General features: G+C 38.9%; 1 long non-coding RNA gene across 3 annotated transcripts in view; it reads right to left on the bottom strand.

The window, feature by feature from the left end:
- The window catches only part of LOC122208459, a 46,430-nt gene that overhangs the window by 15,953 nt on the left and 13,136 nt on the right, over window positions 1–17,341 (bottom strand). For 2 of the 3 annotated variants that reach the window (XR_006197238.1, XR_006197236.1), the window contains exon 4: window positions 4,553–5,217. The exons of the other annotated variant lie outside the window; for it this stretch is intronic. This is a non-coding gene — a long non-coding RNA (uncharacterized LOC122208459). Of the gene's footprint in view, window positions 1–4,552; window positions 5,218–17,341 lie in introns of those variants that run through there. 3 annotated transcript variants of the gene reach the window in all.

Raw genomic sequence — 17,341 nt, 5'->3', positions numbered from 1 at the left:
ACAAAAAGTATATGTGGAATATATTCTCTGTGATCTAGACCTTCTAGAATGCACAGGAGTTGGTACAGGAGTACTCCACAAGGAAAGCACAAGCAAATGCACCTAAAATATTAGAGACTCAAGAGGCAAGATATTAGGTGGCATATATTTGGGGAAGAGCAAATACTCTGGCATGGGCTAAAGGATGGGGGTGTTGGGCGCCTGGGTGGCTCGGTCGGTTAAGCGTCCGACTTCGGCTCAGGTCACGATCTCACGGTCCGTGGGTTCGAGCCCCGCGTCGGGCGCTGAGCTGACAGCTCAGAGCCTGGAGCCCGTTTCAGATTCTGTGTCTCCCTCTCTCTGTGACCCTCCCCCGTTCATGCTCTGTCTCTCTCTGTCTCAAAAATAAATAAACGTTAAAAAAAAAAAAAAATTAAAAAAAAAAAAAAAAAAGGATGGGGGTGTAGGGAGAGGAAAGATGGAGGAGAAAAGACTATTGAGAATAGCAGACTATACATTTCAAAATGTAGGCTGGGAGATCTTGACTTAAAGATAATTCCAAATGAAAAAGGCATCTATCATGATAATAATGAACAGCAAAGCAACTATACTAAACATCCAAATTAAAAAGTGCTAATGAGAAACGTTGTGCCCAATATTTTATTTTAATAACAGACTCTTAAAGTCAACAAGGAAGAACCTTCAAAGATCATATCCCTGCCTTCAAGAAATACCACAAGTAACTCTCCGGAGAATGAAAACGGGTTATCCAGGTGAAGGCAACAGGTGGAACAAACCTCCTCTGGGCCAGAAGCAAGGACCTTGCTTGCCAACTATGCTGCTCAAACAACATCGCCAGTCCCACGTGTGACCCGCCCTGAATAACGGTCTCTTTTCGACGCTCCCTTGCACAAGTAATGATAAAAATGTTGTGCCCATCAACTAGCACGTTTAATTCAGCAGCAGCACTTAAATCTGCCTCTCATTTTCCTACCACTTTCCTGAAATTCCAGAGGACGGGGTTATTGTTAAACAGCAGTAAGCATTAGCCTCACAGCAGTGCACATTAATAATAATTCAGTGCAGTGTCATGGAAGCCTGTAGGCTCTTAACTGAATTTATTTGAAAAATAAAGTTTGTTTTTTTTTTCCCTGAAGATCTTTACTTAAGTCAGCATGGAACTCTTGTAAAGATAACCACCAATAAGTCACAACTACCCAAAGAACAGTCTTGTTATTTTTTTAATTCGCTGCTCACCATGACAACATAATAAACACACCTTTAGAGGCTCATATGTGACCACCTATTGAAAATGTCATCTTTCCTCCTTCCTGGTGCTCCCAGGCAGAAACTTTCACTCATTTTTTCTGATTTTCTGAGATTCCACTAAAACACCAATTTTCAACTGCAAACTACAAATAAGTACAACTACAAAGTACAAATAATTTTGTGATAACTTAGCAACACAAGCCTTATTTCATAATCCATTAGTAATTACTAATCTCCTTTTTTATTTAAAAAAAATAGCAAACCATCAAGCCAATATGGTTTCAACATCTGTTTTTTCCATTTTGCTTGGAGTTCTCTTAGATGTTCCTGTATCCTTTCATAAATGACTAATAGGAAAGATACAGGACTAATAGGAAACACAACTTTACGCAACTTCGTTGACGGTTGGTTTCAGTTAACAGCTGGTCTTTAAACTACCCAACATAAAAGCATACATTTTAGGAAAAAAAATTGACCCCAAAACTGCTTCATAAAATAAAGTATTTCATTTTTCAAAGCTTTAGGATTATTTGAGAGGCTATAGTACTAAAAAGTCCCTAGAGTTGTTTTTTTTTTTAAGAGAGAAAGTTAAAAGTTTCCACCTTTAAATATAAGAGACTAGAGATTTTACAATACAATAAGTGTCAGAAATAAAATGCAATTCCCTTCAAAGCCATATAAAAGAGTAAGCCTCTGTAAAAAGTTTTTCCTTCCAACAGTGAAGTGTGGACCTAAATTCACAGCAAATAATTATGATGGTCTTTCTACAATGGTGCCCAGACATCCAAATTAGCCAAAGCTTCAGGCTTCCATATGCTCAGGTTGGTAACAATGCTTTCTCTGCTACCCAACAGCTGCTCCCTTTCGGTTAAGGAAATACTATACAAAAAGCACCATGAATTGTAGCGTTCAATTTCCCACCATCCTCCATACAGATGTGGTCCCTTCCCAAGTGCACAGAATACAACATAAAGTACATAAAAGATGGGACTTCTTTATTCACATGATTCCTTTTTTTTTTCTGCTCAATCTCATCTCTTTTAGACCAATTAATTTGTTTTGGGGGTGAGGGTCAGATAACTTTGTTCCGAGAAAAGTTAGATGGATTCAAGAATGTCTAATGGTTAGTATCTCTGAAAGAATAAAACACCATCTCTCACTGGAGACTTCTTGTTGGGCTCCTCTCCCTCTACGAAGCCCGCCAGGTCCTCACATACCAGAGGTGGTTTGCTTTCTTTCCAACAGGGATAATGGGCTTTTCAGCACTTTTGCCAAATTACTGACAGAAGGACTTATTTTCCCCTTCCTATGAAAAGAAACTGATAGTGACAGAAGCCAAAGAATAACTTTAACCACTACATTACACGTTGCAAAGAATGGGTGGATAAATAGAACTCCCACATAATTCCATTCTAAATTTCTTCCCAGCTAAAAATTTATAAGAATGGCCAAGAAGTCACAAAAGCACCTGACCTGATTTTTTTTTCTTCCTGGATTTTTCATGGCCTCTAGCTTACTACTGCCTTTTGAAAATATTATTTTTCACTGATACCATGAATAAGGAGCATAGTTAGTGACTGTATAATTGGGAAATGCCAGGAGATTTTACTTGAGTGTCCTTGTCTTCTTCAGAAACTAAATTAACTGCATAACTTGCTCTATTAGAAATAACATTCATGATTTAACATTTGTGTTCATTTTCCCATAAGTATAAACACTACCACTGTCTCTGGTTCCAAATCATTGACCTTTTCCCCAGTAATCTTTGTGCCCAACACACTGTCATGCACAGGTGAGTGCTTAATAAATACTATTAGATGATGGATGTACTCAATTATAAAATATTCAAAAACACTCCTTTTTGTAAGTCTCCCAAACAGCAAAACTGCTGTTGCCTTTATGTCCAGCTCAGCTCAGAGTCTGACAAATTCATTTCAAAACCTCAAAAATGTGTAATCAATGCCAAGAGACAGCTTAAAAGTGTCTCTATGTATCACACCTACTTGCCTGGAACGCAAAACACAAAAATCAAAATTAAATACAAAGTAAATTGAAAATATGTGTACTGGAACTGTTATGCTTCTCAGCATCAAAATTCAGATGACCCATTCTTTGATACAACAAGACAAGTGAGATTCATAATCCCAATCTTTATGCTTTTTACGAAACAAGGAAATCCCACACGCTAACATTCCCACCTTCTCCCTTCTGAAATGAGAGAAAGCACACATGCACAAAGTACTGTTCAGAGTAAGCTGGGAATTAATACTACAAATATGTTGGCAGCTAACTACCGCGTGTTGAAAGTAAACATGTATCACCATTCGCAGCCAGGTGCTCCAGGTGCATCATCAGTGTTTTCATGTTAACAATTGATCATTGAGTGTAGATGAGGCGATGCCAAGTTGCCATGAGAGAAGCCTGGCGTGCCCAAGTTTAGAGAACAGGGAACAGAGAGTGTGTCTTGGTTATAGAACAAAAGAATTCGTTTTATCACTTGCCTTTACCGCTGGAGAAAATGGCTCCTGGTGTGCTGAACTCCATGATAAATGTGCCCCCTCTAGTTCTTTATTGCCTCTGTAAATCACAGGACTGACAGCAGTTAATAAGAAAAGCTTTTGAGTGGTTTTGAAGTTTTGCTTTGTACAAATAAAGTCTCATATTAAAGATTTTGCTAGTCCTCAAGGTGTAGAAAAAGCAGCACGGGGAGAACTTCTGTACTTTTAACTGTTTGTCTCCTTTTTTTTTAATTTTCAAAAACCAAAAGAAAGAAAACCTTTCAGACATGCACACTGGAAAAATAAAAGCAGATCACAGATTAAATGGTTTCGTATACTCACAGAGTTGCTGGTGAGTTGCTACTGAAATTACAATCGCTTCTAGTTTTTATACACTGGATATTCAGATAAATACCAGAAAAGGTATGTGGTGGAAAGAAGGTTGTTACAGTAGATTTATTATAACATTTCTGACCATAATTGTATGCTTTACCTCTTTTAGCCAAAGCAAATTTCGGTTCAGTGTCAAGAAAGAGAACTCTAAATTCCATTGAATCGATCAGCTGCCAGTTCAATCATAGGTCCTAAGATCCTGAAATTCTGAAATCATATTTCAGAATATAATTGATGCTAAAAGGAATAACAAAACTACCTCACTGAGTAGACTTTTTCTCCACGGAGCTCAAAATACTTTGCCACAACAGCCTTACAAAGTCCTAAAGGGCAGGTTTTATTAGTTGTACTTTCTTACAAAGGAAGCTGAGGCACAAAAAGCAAAAAATGCATTTTCCTGATTATTGCTAAGTTCTCTACAGAGCTAAAACAGGACTAGTTAGAGCTGGTGTTCTCATAAGACCTCACTTATTTTACAGTACACAAAGTAAGAATTTTTGAATGCATGTTCCACCGACAATATCTCCAGAGCAAAGAAGGTTAGTAATCCCTATAAATTGATTGAATAACTATCTGTAAACCAGAAACTGTCCACTTTACAACCTGGGGTTCAACTTCACTTTGATCCAAGCAACAAATAAAAATCAGACTTTCAAATTATCTAGTTGAGGCGGTTTGCAGCTTGGTAGGCATAAAGTTAAAGGGAACTAGCATTTTAATGTAGCTTTTTTAGAGCATTCTGATTAAGTACATATTTCACAGCACTGTATATCCAGGACCTCACTTTATCATTAGCATGTGATTAGTAACATTTTACTGAAACAAAATAGAATGAATGTTCCTGAGGTTTTGTTTCCTTTCTCTGGTTTGCTTAATCCTAGTCTCTCTCTGGCCAATTCTTTCCAAAGTAAGTTTTCTTAACCCACCATCCCAGGTGAATGGGAATGAACAAGATCCATGTTCTTCCAGGCCTCTCCATTGAGATTTCCAATTTTCACAGGTCACCCTGGGAGTTGTTTGGGGCAGTTGGCACAGCAGATCTTTAATAGCTCAGACTTGGTCATCAGTCCTTGAACCACTGGAGGCAAAAAAGATGCATCATTACCTCTCCACGGTACATCTACCACACTGTATTCTCTGTCTGCTTTCAGAGATTATTCCATGAAGCTCAAAACTCCACATGTGTTATGAACTTCTATGAAATACTGAGGTGTTTCTCTGGAATCCAGGTTCTGTCTGGATTATTATGATGAATTTCCTTGAATCTCTGCTTGAGTTCACCAGTAGAAATCTGGTCCAAAACTCTGGAGGTAAAGGACTAATGTTGAGAAAGTCAGATTGTCCCATTGTCATCTATATGACACGTGGTCAAGTCAAAGTATCCAAGAGAGTATCCATATCGATTTATAGCACACTTGGCATTTAAGAAACTGATAACATAGAATGGGCACTGACATCCATGGCATTAACCAGATATCCCAGGGTTTAGAACATTAAGACCCATGCCAGCCTGTTTCAGAAGGCAGTGGACCATAGTCCAAAGGATGAGAGACTCCAGCATTAGACAGAGCTAATCCAAGCCCAGTCACTCTCCAGTTGTGTGACCTTGCAAATAACCTAATGTGTCTGAGGGTCCCTTTAAACATATTTCATAGGACTAGTATGTGAAAAAGTATACCAAGTACTTGGAATGTGCTCCACAGGGAAGGCACCCAGTAAATCACTCATTAATTTACTCAATATCTGTGTGCCAAGAAAAGAGCTTTATATACATTACTTCATTTGATCCCCACACAATTATATGAGTGGCCCTTATATAAAAGAGAGGCCATCAGGAGATCATTTTAAAATAGATCCCAATCCAAATAGGTCAATGTACCTTAGGATAAAGAGACTGGAGATAGACCCTTGAATGCAGCCAGAGGATAGACACCTGCAGTCTGCCATTTCCAGAGAGGGGGGACCCAGGAGAGTGCATCCTGAGAGTCAGCACTGAGCATCTACCAAGCAAGGACACCACCAGCAGATCAGTGCAGGACTGCCAAAATCTTCCCTGTCCCTCCTCCTCCTCCTCCTCCTCCTCCTCAGCCCTTCCAGCCCCCATCTGAGGGCCATTCACGGGTGAAGCTCCTCCAGCAAAGAAACAGAGAAGTCAATTCATCCCCACCTCCTACTGTGGGCTTCTCAACCTAAAACAACACCATGCTAGGCAAAAAGAGTGGCTTGAACTTTCAGTAAAGGTCAGAATGTTACATAGAACTGGTCATGTTTTTACTGAAATTAGACTCTTCTTATGACTAGAAGTAACCAGAAGATATTTTCTTAAATCTAAGAGTAGCTGGAAAAGCTAGAAGATGTGTCTGAGACTTCATACAGATGCAGGCAAAGAACTGGCACAAAATGGGTTTGAAGAGTGGGGGAAAGAACACAGTTTGTATCCTAGAGGTCTACTTTCCAATATCCCATTGCTTTTAATATAAAATACGTTCACCTGTAGGGGCACCAGGGTGGCTCAGTCGGTTAAGCATCCAACTTCGGCTCAGGTCATGATCTCACAGCTTGTGAGTTCAAGTCCCGCGTCGAACTCTGTGCTGACCGCTCAGAGCCGGGAGCCTGCTTCAGATTCTGTGTCTCCCTCTCTGTCTCTCTGCTCCTCTCACTCACACTCTCTCTCTCAAAAATAAATAAATAAACAAACATTTTTAAAAAATTTAATATATGTTCACCTGTAAGTCCTATGAAACTACAAAATGAAAATTGTTTCATGGCCATTAGCCAAATAAAAAATACTTTTTTAAACAGTTTATTTATTCTGAGAGAGAGAGAGTATGTGGGATGCGGGGGTGGGGAGGCAGAAAGAGAGAACCCCTAGCAGGCTCCCTCTGACAGCACCGAGGCAGACGCCGGGGGGTGCTCAATTTCACAAACCATGAGATACTGACCTGAGCCAAAATCAAGAGTCAGATGCGTAACTGACTGAGCCACCCAGGCACCCCTAAAAATTACTTCTGAAACTCCTTGTTTCTAGATTTAAAGATAAGCATTCCATGCTGCCATGAAAGTCTATATGCACGAAAATCTGCATGAGTCTCCATAATCAAATGTGTGTCTCTACCATATTGCACTGGGATTAGTTTAGTCATTCAGGGTGAATATACTGAGCAAGAAGAGAAACACCTATAAAGCTCAAAGTGAAGCAGAGCTATAATTTGAATAAATCAGACTATTTCCTATTTCAAAGGATATTGATAGTCATTTAGGTTATCTAGATCTCCCACCTCCTAGCTACTACACCATCTGAATTCACTAGACAAATATCCACCTATTCCTTCACTTTATCTTGCGTGGATCTAACCAAAGAATAAGGGGGTGGTGGGACTTGACATCCAGGTTTTTGTGTGCTTTGCAACTAAGTATAAAAATATTATAAATGTGAAGTATTGGCAGGGTGGAAGCGTGCAGTTGGGGAAGAACACCTCAGGGCTTCAAAAATATTGGCAATACTTTAATATCTCAGCTGGAAGGCAAACACGTTTTATTTCATTGTTCTTTATACATCACATATACATTTATAAAATGTGTATAGCAAACATTTCAAAATTTTCAAAAGCTTTTCTATGTATGGAGACTGTAAACATATCAGCGGTTGACAGGGGTTGGGAAAGAGGGAGGGATGGATAAATAGGTGGAGCACAGAGGGTTTTTAGGGCAGTGAAGCTATTCCGTATGATAGTGTAATGGTGAATATATGTCCTTATGCATTTGTCAGACCCACAGAACTACAACGCCAAGAGTGAACACTAATGTAAACCATGGACTTCAGGTGATAACAACACGTGTCAATGTAGGTTCATCAAATATAACAAATGTACCACTCTGATGCAGGATGTTGATAGTGGGGGAAGCTGTGCATGTGTGGGGTTAGAGGGCATATGGGAACTCGTCTTACTTCCTCCTCGATTCTGCTATGAACCCAAAAATGCTCTAAAAAATGAAGCCTACATTAAAACACACACACACACACACACACACACACACACACACACACTTGTATTGCTGGTCTCTCCTGAATGTTCACCTCCAACTGTTTGAAATCTATTTTAAATGACACCTCCATAAGGCCTTCCCTGACACTTCCTCTTCCCACAGAGGAGCCCATTACTCCTCTCTATGCTACCGTTGTTCCTGACCTTTATTCCAACTCTTCCATGGGATGTGCACTGCATGTCCACCGAGGGAAAAGAAGGTATCATCTTGGTGTTCTTTATATTTCAAACATCTACAAGAATATCTTGCATATGATAGATACTCAATGTAACTTAAATTATGTCATAACATATTTCTATAATTTATAAAATAATATAGAATAATCAATAATGTTACAACCAAATCTGATTTTTTGCCTCAAACAAATTAAATCTACAAAGATGCTTCCAACATCCCCGATATACTGAAATGACACCCATCAGCATTTTAACTAGTTTTCTTTCCTTGCTGGCGAGTAACTGCCACTACTATAGATATGAGCTCATTTGAGGGAACGAAAAGAGCTATCCCAAAGATCATTTAATAGACCTATGCATAATTATCAATTTCCTCCTGAAGCTAACATTTGCTAAAAGAAAAGGAAAGATTCTATTAATGATCAAAACACTTGACTTTCTGGACCTATTCCATTTAATGGAGAAAACTCCGTTCTCTGCTCTTGGGTTACTGCCAGGTGGTCTTTTACCGGGAATCATTCTAAACTTCTAATCACAGTTCAACAACCATCTGCCAAATCATATACAGGTATTGATATTTGCCACTCTACAGTTAAATTACATCAAATGTCAATGCAATCAACTCATTAGCAGGCTTATATCGAGCTTCAGTGCTCACTACCCACTTCTGTACCTCTTTGATTAAGCAATACATGGACTACATTCCTTGTCTGTCTACCAGCTGGTCAGTTCAGTAATACTGCTGATATAAAATCAAATGAGCAAAAGAAAGAAGTAGCAAAAGCCCCTATGAATGCTGTGGTTCCTTCACATGCAGAATATTAATATACTATCTAGCAAGAAAAGCAAAGGAATTCAAAGAATGAATTCTTAGAGAATCGTTTTAACCAAATATCACATGAAGTAATTAAAAAACACTAGAACTGTCCCTGGATCACACTTTGCTATCATTCTTCCACCCTCCTTCCTGCGATTTTAAATCTTTCTTGCTCATATAAAAACCACTGGCACACCTGAAGTGTGACTGTCACATGCAGAATCTGAATATGAGAGGTCAGCATGGCTTACTGGTATGCTGGCCCACTGCTCCAAATTTTATATCTCTTCTGTCCCTCAGTTATTGCCTGACATGATTTAACAACTGTAATTCCTTATTTAACGATGTCAAAGGTTTTTAGGAAATTGACTGTATTTCACCAACGATATATTTCTTCTTGATTACGGAGTGGTTAAAATGATTTTAAACCAAGACAGCAAAATAAAGCAGTAATAAAATCAATAAAAGGTGCTTAAAACATTCCTTCTATTAGGTAATGGCATTTAAAATATCCGTAGCTTGTAATGGCACTTAGGATATGCCCAAAAATCAATGAACTAAATTACTTATTGAACTAGTTAATTTGAACATTGAGTTTTTTATGTATATTGATAAAATGGGCTACAGAATACTCCTGGCAAGTAGCAATACCGTGTTCATGGTCAGATGTCTCCCTCTGCTGGAAAAACAAATTAAACAATTTTCTTCAGTTCCAAAACAAAAAGATAAAAAAATTAAAAGATATAACCTCAAAAAGTTCACCACAGGCCTCTGAATCTTAAATGGCTCCAGAAATTCTTAGGAATAATATAAAATCATTAAGGGTTAAAAAAAACATATGCACCTTTTTAAAATTTTATCATTAATCTGGACTATGGGAATTTACATTCAATATACAATAGCAAATGAGAACCAACATTTCATTATTTCAGAACTATCTTCCTAATTTTCTAACCATTCTCCTAGGGTTTTTTGGCATCTTAGAGTAATAGTCTAAAAGCCTTGAATCCTTTCTCTTTGATGTCAGGAAGGAAAAGGGTTTGAATTTTAAAAGAGAAAGTATAAATCTGTGCTCAAGGAAAAGTCTACATTCTTAGTAATTTAATTTGCTCAAAATCAAATTTGAACTATCTTTGCAAATGATGATTTTTGAGAACTCAAAGTATGAATCCGCTAAACAGCTTCACATTCCTCTCCCTGCATGAAGTGGTAGGAGAGTTTCCAATACTATTATTACCATTATTTTCTTCCCCCAAACATCTACTATTTAAAATGCTAAGTACTTTATTGAAAAGACTCTTCAGTGCTTTTCAATTTCTCCCCCTGCCAGTTCAGCCCTAAGCAGGTGTTAGAGTTCTGAAGAGCTTGCCTCAGGACTTTTAACTTAAACTACAAAGGGGAGCTTCAGAAATTACGATAAAAGGTGTTAAGAGAGAAATGAAGGTGAAGAGGTTATCTGACACTAACCTAAAATTGTATACAGCACCTTTCAAAAATTACTGCTACCCAGAATATAACATTTTGGTTTGGAATTTCTTCAATAATAGTCCATATATTTTTCACTCACATTTCAACACATTCCATTTACATTCTAAACAACAGACATATATAAAATTACATGCATTGGCAGGAAATTTGTAATCAAAGGCTTTTGCTCATTCTGCATTTGGTTTGGTTTTGTGTTGCTTTGTCTTTGCGTGTAGGGAGACTAAAGAGGAAACTACAGAGAGTATCGTTTTTGCAGGCTGAAAGATCCTTGACCAACGTGTTATGGACACACTGTGTAACATATCACCCAGGTTTCACAATACAGTTAATACATGTTTGATTCTTGCTAGGTGCAGATGCTAAAAAATCAACTAAGCTAGCCTTTCTTTACACATACCCTAAGACAGAAGAGACACATGTCAAATGGACCATTACTGTGCAGCACCATGCGCACTAAAGTAGAAATATGCACAAAGTACTGTGGGGACACAGAGGACAGAGGAACGAAGGCTACCTGGGGAGGCAAGGAAAACTCCAACAGAAGGGATGGCCTTTCTGAGTAGGATCCTTGAGAAAGACCTAGCAATTCTCCTGGTATACAAGGGGGTCAAGGGCAATTCAAAGAGTGAGAATCAGATAAAGCACAGAGAAAAGCAAGTGGCTGGAAATAGCTAAAATGGCTGGAGTTTCAGGTTGGTTTGGCAGAAGTCAAGAGCAGTGAGGGCTTGGGAAGAGTCTTGGATACCTTCCTGGAGTTCAGATTTTGTCCCATAGGCATTGGAAAGGTTTGGAAGGATTCTAAGGAAATAACATCAGCACTTTGGGGGGTCGGGGGCCTGAAGGATGGTGGGATACCAGCAATGTAGAAGATGGCCTAAAGGTCCTGGCTAGAGGCAGGTAAAAGGTGTCTGCAGTCATCTTTATGAGACCCAAAAGAAAGCACAGCACGTGACTAGTGAGATAAGGAACAAACTGCAGAAGTCTAGAAGACCTGAAAGGATGCCAGCAATAAGAAGCATTACCACAAACCCAGGTTAGCTCCTACTTCTCTTTTGACTTCTGTGTCAAAGAGAAGAAAATTTCATATGTTACATGAGCAATGCACTGATTTTTTTAAAGATTTTTTCCCTTTCCTTTTCTTACAGAAAGCAAAAAATTACAATTTACTATTGACAAGCCTTGTTCCGTACTTAAAAATATAATGTATACCAACTTCACATTGATTTAATTTGCTTTAAAGTCCATCTCCATAGTTCCTCTAGGTGCATTAAAACTTGAGCTTCAACTTGATAAAGCCTGTGTGCATGTATCCCAAACTGGAAGGTACGTAAAAACCAAAACTAGCTGCTACATTTGAAATTAGGATTATGGTTGATTTTTGTTCTTCCACAGCAGTTATTTAATATTGCTGCCCCAGCTTTTCAAATTAAAAATAAATGCTTCTTTGATTTACTAACTTGAAGAAAAAAAGAAATAATATCTCTCTCCTTAAAAAGATGAAAAGCTTAATCTGTCTTCAAACCTTGTAACTGTTTTGATACTAAATTCATAAATCTGCATCTAAGATCCAGATAAAACCAAGAAGAAATGTTTAATTTTACAGGGCCATTAAGAGTGCTCTGAAAAGAATCAGAATGGAAACAAAAGACCAAAGGTTTGAGACATTTTAAAACATTAAAGAAATTAAACTAGTTGTTTGCTTATTTATGTTAATGTAATGAATTCTTTTTATTAAAGCTGACAGCATGTGTAATCGAAGGAAGAGGTAAATTCAAAATAAAGGTCTTTGAGACTCAAACCAAAGGAGCTCCCAGGGCTGAATCTGGCCTCCTGGGTTTTCTTTTATACTCATCTGTTATAAGTGTTCCTGTACCAATCTTAAAGTGTCTTGTTGTAATCACAGCAGCCCCTAACACCGATCCTGAAAGAAAATTAACTCTTCAGATGGGAGATTTCCTACAGTCTATGCACCGCAGTCTCTCTGGGCTTCATCCAAGATTGGTGAACTGTGTGCCATTGTGGCCTTCTTACAGGCTTTCAAAGCACAATGGAAAATAGTTCTCTAACATATTTGTACCAGGCAAGGGGTCCTGTGGAGAGTTCTGTTTCCTGGATATAAACTAGAAATTGCTGTAATTTTTTTAGTTCTTTTTTTAATTTTTAGTTAAATGAAATAGGACAACAAGAATAATAACAACCATCCAGGGCCAACACACAGGACCATCACTTGTATAAAACATAAAACAAGGAAAACCTCTTTAAACTAATCAGGACTTTCTGTAACGATTAGCCATCTGAAAAATTAAAATGATCAACAATACATTATGAAATGGGAATTTTAAAAAACACATTTTCATAAACTAAAAATACCTGAGGCAAAACATAAGAATAAAGAAATATTCAGTAACTACAAAAGATGAATTTTAACTCTTGTTCTGCTGGATTACTTAAAACATAAACACTAAGTAATCAAAATAAAAAATTCTCATAATCTGTCATAAAGCATAACGATGATGACGACTCTATGCTGCAGTGAGAACGAGGTCTAACGTCTCTGAGCTCTTCCTAAGCTGTGAAACTGTGCTAAGCTCTTGAAGTCACAGGACAGACTTGCTGTTTTGCCTGCCCAGCAATCATTCCCCTCTTCTGTTTACAACCTTCCCTTATCCTTCTCCACTGCATGTGGTCCTGGTGAGCTGACCCATCACAGGAGCCCCATGCTCAAAATGATCCCAAAGTGGACATTTAGAGAACTCTATACCTCTGAGCACAGTGCTTAGTTCAGGGAAAGCCCTTAGTCCTGGAAAGGCTAATCAAATTCCATAAATAAAGGTTTGGAGTCCAAGGTCTCCCTTCATTTAAAGATTTAAACCTGTGACTGTCTGTGACCATCCACATGTTTCCTTGTTACTGGTAGGAAACTGGCCTGAAAATGGAGCTAAAACACTGAAAGATGCTGAAAGATATGAATTAAAAAAAAAAAAATTATTTGAGCCCCTGGCACAAGGAGGGCCTCTGGACTTGCCTGGTACATACGATAATAAATTTCCCTTTGAACTTCAGCTAGTTAGAATAGGGTTACACTACTAGCAATCAAGAATAATCTGATTAATAAAAAAATAAAATAAAGGGGCGCCTGGGTGGCGCAGTCGGTTAAGCGTCCGACTTCAGCCAGGTCACGATCTCGCGGTCCGTGAGTTCGAGCCCCGCGTCAGGCTCTGGGCTGATGGCTCGGAGCCTGGAGCCTGTTTCCGATTCTGTGTCTCCCTCTCTCTCTGCCCCTCCCCCGTTCATGCTCTGTCTCTCTCTGTCCCAAAAATAAATAAAAAACGTTGAAAAAAAAAATTAAAAAAAAAAATAAATAAAATAAAATAAAATAAAATAAAATAAAATAACTCTTGGGGCGGCTGGGTGGCTCAGTTGGTTAAGCCTCCGACTTCAGCTCAGGTCATGATCTCATGGTTCTTGAGTTCAAGCTCTGCATCGGGCTCTGTGCTAACAGCTCAGAGACTGGAGCCTGCTTCAGATTCTATGCCTCCCTCTCTCTGCCCCTACCCCACTCATACTCTGTCTCTCTCAAGAATAAATAAACATTAAAAAATTTTTTTTTAATTAAAAAGAATAAAATTCTTGGAGCACCTTGGGTGGCTCAGTCAGTTGAGCATCTGACTTCCACTCAGATCATGATTTCATGGTTCATGAGTTTGAGCCCCTCATCAGGCTTGCTGCTGTCAGTACAGTCTGCTTCGTATCCTCTGCCCCCCTCTTCCTGCCCCTCCCCCACTCACGTTCACTCTCTCAAAAATAAATAAAACATTCAAATAAAAACCACAATGAGATACCACCTTACACCTGTCAGAATGGCTAACATTAACAGCTCAGGCAACAACAGATGTTGGCGAGGATGCAGAGAAAGGGAAACTCTTTTGTACTGCTGGTGGGAATGCAAACTGGTGCAGCCACTCTGGAAAACAGTATGGAGGTTCCTCAAAAAATTAAGAATAGAACTACCCTATGATCCAGCAATTGCACTACTAGGTACTTATCCAAATAATACAGGTGTGCTGCTGTGAAGGGACACATGCACCCCAAGGTTTATAGCAGCACTATCAACAATAGCCAAAGTATGGAAAGAGCCCAATGTCCATCAACAGATGAATGGATAAAGATGATGTGGTGTATATATATATATATACAATGGAGTATTACTCGGCAATCAAAAAGAATGAAATCTTGCCATCTGCAACAATGTGGATGGAACAAGATGGTATTATGCTAAGCGAAATTAGTCAGTCAAAGAAAGACAGAAATATCATATGACTTCACTCATAGGTGGAATTTAACATACAAAATAGATGAACATAGGGGAAGGGAAGCAAAAATAATATAAAAATAGGGAGGGAGATCAAATATAAGAGACTCTTAAATATAGAGAACAAACTAAGGGTTGCTGGAGGGGATGTGGGTGGGGGGGCGGCTAAATGGACAAGGGGCATTAAGAAAGACATTTGGTGGGATGAGCACTGGGTGTTATATGTAGGGGATGAATCACTGGATTCTACTCCTGAAGCATTATTGTACTATATGCTAACTAATTTGGATATAAATTAAAAAATAAAAAGTAAAATACAGGGGCACCTGCTGGCTCAGTAAGTTAAGAGTCCGACTTCAGCTCAGGTCATGATTTCAAGGTTTGTGAGTTCAAGCGCCGCATCAGGCTCTGCGCTGACAGCTCAGAGCCTGGAACCTGCTTTGGATTCTATGTACCCCCTCTTTCTCTGCCCCTCCCCCACTCATGTTCTGTCTCACTCTGTCTCTCAAAAATAAACAAATGTTTAAAAAAATTTTTTTAATAGAAATAAAAAATAAGTAAAAAATAAAGCATTAAAAAATAAATAAATAACATGATCTCAGGGTCATGAGCTTGAGCCCCACATTGAGCACAGAGTTTACTTAAAAAAATAATAAAATAAAATAAAATAAAAAGGTCTGGTTAGTGCACATGCCTATGGCTAGCCTCCACAGTCACACAAGTGCACACTGACAGCCAGGATCCCCACAGCTGCTCACGTGCCCAAGGTCGGCCCCAACCCCTACTGCTGGCTCTAGCCCTCACCATTGAGTGTGTGTCTGCAACAGGCCCCTGACACACCCAGGTCTCTACAGCTAGTTCCCACCACTGTGTGCATACCACCAACTATGACCACCACCGCTGCCACCCTAGTCTTAGCCACTGGAATTGGAGGCACCACTGAGGACCTCAATATCCCTTGGGACCACTGCAGACCCCTCATAGCTCTCTCCAAGGATCATGCAGTTGATGTGGAGGACTCCAGTTGCCTGAGCCAATGAGATACCACATACCCCTGGACCCAGGGCAACCACTCACCCCCACACTGAGTACCTTGTCACCACTAGACCCAGGGCCTTCCACCTACAGGTGAAGGTCTTTCGTTAAAGTCCATAAAGTCTAAAAGACGTGGCTGCTTCTTCAAATGTGAAGACACCTATGCCAGGCTATAGGGATCATAAAGAATCAGGGAAACATGACACCAATAAATGAAACAGTAAATTTCTAGTACCTGACCCCCAAAAAATGGATATACACTAACTGCCTGATAAATAATTCAAAATAATTGTTCTAAGATGTTCAGAGAGCTTTAAGAGAATACAGATAAATAATTTAACAAAATCAAGAATACAATACAAGAACAAAATAAAGGTTGAACAAAAATATAGAAAACGTTTTTAAAAAATACAACTTTTGGAGCTGAAGAATACAATGAATAAAGATTTTGATAGAGAGTTTTCAGCACCAGACACAATCAAACATAAGAAGGAATCAGTTAACTTGAAGACAGATCATTTGAAATTATCCAGTCAAAGGAGCAAAAAGAAAAAAGAATGAAAAGGAATGAAGAAAGCCTAAGGGATTTACAGGATACGATTAAAAGAAACAACCTATGTATTATGGGAGGCCCAGAAGAAGAAAGAGAGAAAGGGGTGAAAAGTTTATTTAAAGAAATAATGGCTGAGAACTTCCCAAATCCAGGGAGAGATCTGGGCATCCAAATTCATGAAGATCATAGGTCCCCAAACAAATTCAAACTAAAGAGGTCTTTCCCAACACACATTATCATAAACTGTCTAAAAGACAAAGAGTGAATTTTAAAGCAGCAAGAAACAAAAAAATACTTCACATAAAAGGGAAACCCCCCCATAAGGCTATCAGTGGATTTCTCAGCAGAAACTCTGCAAGTCAAGAAAGAGCAGGATGATACATTGAGTGTTCTAAAAGACAAAAGCTGCCAGCCAAGAATACTTTACCCAGTAAAGATGTCCTTCAAAATTGAATGATAGGTAAAGACTTTCCCAAACAAACAAAAGCTGAGGGACTGTAACAACTAGTAGATCTGCCTTACAGGAAATGCAGGCTGAGAAGAGTTCTCTTTTTTTTTGCAGGATAGGAGGCTTTATTTCACTGGAGGGGTGGGGAGGAAGAACCTGGGTACAGGGGAGCAGGTGGACAGGGTGGGTGGTGCTGAGAGGAGTTCTTGAAGCTGAAATGAAAGGACTCCAATTAGTAACATGAAAACATGAGAAAACAGAAAACACACCAGTGAAGATGAGGATATAGTCAAATTCAGAAATACTCTAACACTGTAATGTGAGTA

Source organism: Panthera leo, chromosome E2 (genome assembly GCF_018350215.1).
Source record: "Panthera leo isolate Ple1 chromosome E2, P.leo_Ple1_pat1.1, whole genome shotgun sequence".
In the NCBI taxonomy this organism is placed as follows: Eukaryota; Metazoa; Chordata; class Mammalia; order Carnivora; family Felidae; genus Panthera; species Panthera leo.
This window is presented reverse-complemented; position numbering and strand designations above follow the sequence as displayed.